Genomic DNA, 6,000 nt, shown 5'->3' on the forward strand with positions numbered 1-6,000 from the left:
AATGAAAAATTAATATTTTGTGAATTTGTTTTGGCAAATACCCTGGAAACTACTACTCCCAGGAACAACGTACAAATATCTATTAGCTCTCAGGTGAGGAGTAGGAGTGGCAGATTCCATCAGGGTTGATAAGGAATCATGTACGAAGTAATTAAATTACATGAGTAATTTAATTACATCTTCAATTACATTCAGGTGCACAGTAATTACACTTACAGATAACTGTTAAATGATCAAATACGTTGTGTTCCACAATTACAATTCCAGTAGTTCACTAAGTAATTGTAATTACAGTTACAACTACTCCTAATTGTTCTTCTACAATTGCAAATTACAGTAATTTGTAAGTAAACTTTTTACACGACTCTGGCTTCTATAAAAAATTATATTTTTTTAGTTTTTTGAACAACTAAAAGAGATAAATTGTGAAGGTTATCAATCAGCTCTATTAGAGCTCATATTTACGAAAATTTATTCTATTGTAAATAACGTTCTATGAAGTTTTTTTAGTGTTGAATATAGGGATCAGAATGAAAAATGAATGAACATGTACCTAAATTTTCTATTCCTATTATCAAAAATATTATTCTAAAATAATTAATAATTTCTCGAATAAACTAATGGAAGAGGACAAGTTATTCAGGGAAAATACTCTTTTTAATCGCTACCTAAATCATGGTATATATATATTTTTTTTTTTACTATTTTACTTTCAACGCATTTTAGTTAAGATAATAAAAAAAAAATGTGATAATTGTCCAAATCCAATATGTTCCAAAAGAGGAACGGTTGGTTCAAAACATAAAATTTTATAAAATTCAGCTTTTCACAATTTTCAGCTATCACTGATTTATGCCTTATTTTGGCAGTATATCCTGCAAGATTCACGGTTCTCGCCAATTTAGGTCAAAGAAGTTTCCGAGGTTTTTGATAATAAGATGTAATAATCATGGGATATAACTCAAGTTCAGAATTATAACATGGGGGAAATTTTAGAAGTTGCTATAAATTTTTTGAACCTAACGGAGTTAATTTGAATAAAAAATAATATCGTTAAACTTTATTTTTATAACATTTGTCTCAGATTTCATGAGCTAAAATTTCATATATTCTTCAACCCAATATTGAAGAACTCAAGGGTTCAAAATTCCAATTGTTGAAGGTTAGTTCAGGTTAAGGTTGTTGTAATAAAATGGTCTATAATTATCAGATATTGTGAAGAAAAGACTGAGAGCTTTTAATATAGGAGAGAGACAGAGATAGGAGACAAAGAGGGAGGTAGTGGAGATGAATGAAGTTGGACCCATTAAGGAGGAGCGGTAACCCAATAACCCCGGGGAGGGATCGATACCTACGTTCGGGGAGTGGCACATATCCTCCCTTCTCCCGCCTCCTACTTGTTGACTCGTAATGGTCTTCAATTTCTCAGTCTTCTCTCAAGCTACTCACAGCATTCAAGCCTTCTTCATATCTTCTATTACGTATATTATTTTACGTAGACTAAAATAAAAAATGTTGAAAACCAAAGTTTTCTTTTGAAGTTAGAACGAAGTCTACCAAGCGCTTATTATTTAGTTTACTGCTTCTTTTCATACCGACAAAGCTCGGCGATATCATTAACCAAACTAATATTTGCAGGATTCCCTCAAGGTTCTATTCTGTCCCCACTTTTGTAGTTAATATACACACAACAATGTACTAACAACGACGTATATCGATGACACTGCTATAATTACTAGAAACACATATCATGACGAGTTCTTAAATGTATTATTTACACCCCGTTACAAAACCTACTCTCCAGTGTAAATAGACAACTATCCGATACCGCAGAAAAATACATAAAAGATTGACATGAAGCCCACACGTCAATAGAAAACATAAAATACTAAATTTTCGACTAACACAATTATGTTCCGCACATCATGTTGTCCTGTAGAGCATTACCCCCCCCCCCCCCAAATATCAATATCAATCAAACAAATAGGGACATATCTACACATTTCTCTTCCATTCGGTCTTCAAACTTACCTGTTACCACGAATGTATTTGTAGATGATTTCAAAGGAGGTACAATTTTTATTTTCACCTAACTCTGCTACATCCTTAATATTGGCATAAAAATATTCTATCAGTTGCTAATTGCAGTTTCATTATATCCCCATAATAAATAAATTAAGTCATGAGTCGGTCGAAAGTTTGTTTTATCTTAATAAATACAGAAGAATCACTTTGAAGAAATATTCAATGTTATTTCACAAGTTAGGGTTAAACCGAAAATCACTTTTTAACTTCCTTTATTGACAGGTTTTGGGTCGATAGAGAAAGGTAACATGCAAATTCGTGTCACTTGTCGATGTATTTCTCATCAAGGTATACAGTAAATAAATTATGATTCATGACATCTGTTTTGTAAATCGCTATCGTGAAGATCAAACTAATACTATGTCATTTACATGTTTAAATATATTACAAAATAAAAAAATAATGGATTGATAATCATCTTTTCATTATAAAATACAAACTACGCACTTCTTCAATAGTTCAATTAATAAACAAGTTCTTATAACTTCATAGAAGATTTTTAAAAAAATTTATAATAACTTTATCCTGTAAAAGATTTGTTACAAATGATTAATTTTTTCTTAGTTTTCTTCTAACAACAATCAGAAAAATTGGAAAATTTAGTTTTGAAATATACGTATTTAAAAAAGAAAATATGCCAAAATGAAAACTATGTAAAAAGAGAGACATGTATTTAAGTTTTCTAAAATTATTTTGAAAAATTTTCATTACCTTCCAATGCTAGAAATTAACATTTCACACGTTCTAACCCAATACTATAATTATAAAATTTATACAACAACTATTTAAGAACAATTTAAAAATATCAATATATCTTGAAACAGGAAGAGGAGACTTCAAGATAGTTGAATCGAGCAAAATATTTAAAAAGCGACTGAAATTGGAAAACGGCGTAAACTCCCCCCCCCCCTCCGTGGTAGCCTTAGTTATCTGACTTTTCAAACAGACAATTATAACGAATAGGTTGATGGATGTACGAAATGTCACAATCTCACACGAGGAGATCATAACACAAAAAAAATTCTTTCTCGACCGGACCCGCCCTACTAAGAACCCCAGAGAGCGACGGTCCTATATCACTTTTAGAATATTTGCGGAAAGAGGAGACTTAAGATACCTTAATCGAGCAATATTTAAAAAAGCACCTGAAATTGAAAAAACAGCATCAAAATTAATGGAAATATTTTTTCAAGCAACAATGTAAAAAATATTATCAGAATATACCTAATATTATTTTCTTTAATTTTTATAGTGTAATATATTTAACTACAATATTGTTATGGGATTATTTTCTGTTCTATTTTCTTTATCATAATAAAATAATTATTTTAAGATTTTAGTTGCTATTACGGCGCTTTATTACAACCTTATCGCAAGGCATTGCAGTATTGCAGGTATAGTATACATATCGCCAGCAATAGTCCAGCCCTATTATATAGGGTGTTTTTTTAAGCCCGATAGAACTTGAAATTGTAAAAAATAACACAAAAAATTGAATTGTAATCAAAATTTTTTTTTTATTCGAAAGATCAATACGTGACATTAACAATATTAATAAAAAAATTTTGATTACAATTTAATTTTTTGTGTTATTTTTTACAATTTCAAGTTCTATCGGGCTTAAAAAAAAAACCCTATACATACAGTGCTTTGATTATTCTGTCAAATTCGTCTTTCTGGGCCCTGTTTCATAATAAAGTACAAACTAATACTATTAGTCTTGTAGATTTATCTTAATTCAATTACAGAGAATTGTACAATAGTAACTTGTCCTTTAGTATTTTGTAATTCCTGTAATATAACTAAGTCATCCCTATCACGAAAAAAATAAGTATTAGTATTATTAACACACTAGTTTCAACTCTTGTACTATGAACTAATACTATTAGCTTTCATTATGATACAGGGCCCTAGTGTAAATGTTAAAAATCCATAAATACCATCTATATTGTATAAACGTCAATTTCAAGATCATCTAATGAAAAATATTTGTCATTTAATAAATAGATTTTTTTTTTTAGGAAATATTATATCCACCATAATCACCTGACGTATCTATTTTCAACTACTAGTATCTTTTCAGATCACATTGTAAATAGCAAAGTATTCGAAAATAAAAACCACGTAAAATTTTCATGTATTGACTTTATTAATCCAAAGCCAAAACAATCCTACGAAAAAGAAGATAAAATATCTAGTCCAACGTTGGATAAAACGACATACTGAAGGTCAAGAAAGTTATTTCGAATAAAAATATTATCATTAATTTTTTTTTTTTCATTTTCCTTATACCCAAGCCACGGAAATTTAATGAAACCCCTTATTGGAACTAAAATGCAAAAAAAAGAAAGAAAAAAAAGAGGTTTATTAAAATGCTGTATAAAGCTTCCATGGAACAAATATACTATATGTACAATAGAATAAGAAGAACTAACAAAAACGTAAAAATTGAATAAAAACAAATAATTAATCATTAAAGTATAAAACCAATTGAATTAAACATAATCAAATTCTCTTATTGATTATTATAAATAAAAATATTCTATATTGTTATTACAGTTGTCTTGTAAGGAAAAGAACTTCCTGACTTTCCTAACAGGAGAATTTGTAGTTGGGAAAGGATTTTGAAAAGGAAAAAAAAAAGAAGAAGAAGAGAAAAAGAGGGATTTGAAACACATCAGACGAGACAGTTTCGGCAGCTTCTAAAAACCTTAAGCCTCAGACCCTAGTGGAATATAAAACTATAGGATATATCGAAGAGCTAAAAACTTTCATGTCACTTTCCATCAGTTACTTTAACATATATTTATTATTTCATATATTTTTCTTCATATATTTTTCTTTATATATGTATATATAATAAAATTATAATTATTTTATTCCTGAAAACGTTAACGATATTTAAGTAATATCAGGGCTGGAAATCAAAACATCATACTAATATGATAAGCGATGCACATCTTTATTTAATTATTTTGTAAATAGCTATTTTTTCCTAGTTAAGACATTTTTTTCTCTGACAAAAAATAACGTAATAAATAAATTAAATTAAATATAATTACAGAAAATATAAAAAAGAATCTGACAAAATAAAACCTACGGGAAACTATCAGCTTTAATGTATTACATAAATAATGTACGTTAAAAAAACAAACATTATTTTTCTTTAATTATTTATCTTGTTTTATTGTTTTTTGAGAGGGCGAATTGGCAAAACATTCACCAATTACTTTTTGCTATGTTATTTATCTATTTGACATTATATTAAAAATAATGTTGTGTTATTATTTTAATAATATTATTAGTTGTTTTTTTTCCTTCGGTATTTGAACTAGGAAATAAAATACGTACAAAATAAATGACACTATCACCTAATAATAATAAATAAGTAGATATAAAAAGTACATTTAGAAAAATAAATATGTACGTAACTCGGAGGAAAATCCCATAGCATAGTGCTAAATTCTTTATCTTTGTAGAAAATACACTTGATACATCTTGATGAGTTACATTCCTTTAACGTAATAAAATAGTAATTAAATAGATATTACTATACGAAGTAAAATTATACTTATTTTCTTTTTTTAACCAAGTAATTCCATTCAGAAAATGACAAGGACTTCTGGGCTATACTTCTGGTAAACAGATCTGTACTTGAAATGCTTAGGGACTGTATAACTTTCTCTTAAGTATATTGAAGAACAGATTTTACACTCGGAATAAGAATTATCGTGGAGATAGTCATCTACACCTCTGTAATGCCAAAAACAAAAACAGTTAAATAAAAATATGAAATGTTAAATTCATGAAATATGAAAATATTAATTCTTCAAGTAATTGACATAGAGTCGCGTTTATAGTTGCTACAATAAAAACTAAATAAATAAACTTTAAAAATTTGTAAATTTGATTTAT

The sequence above is a fragment of the Halyomorpha halys genome, unplaced genomic scaffold (assembly GCF_000696795.3).
Source record: "Halyomorpha halys isolate HHAL.00 unplaced genomic scaffold, Hhal_1.1 Scaffold714.1, whole genome shotgun sequence".
NCBI classification, from domain to species: domain Eukaryota; kingdom Metazoa; phylum Arthropoda; class Insecta; order Hemiptera; family Pentatomidae; genus Halyomorpha; species Halyomorpha halys.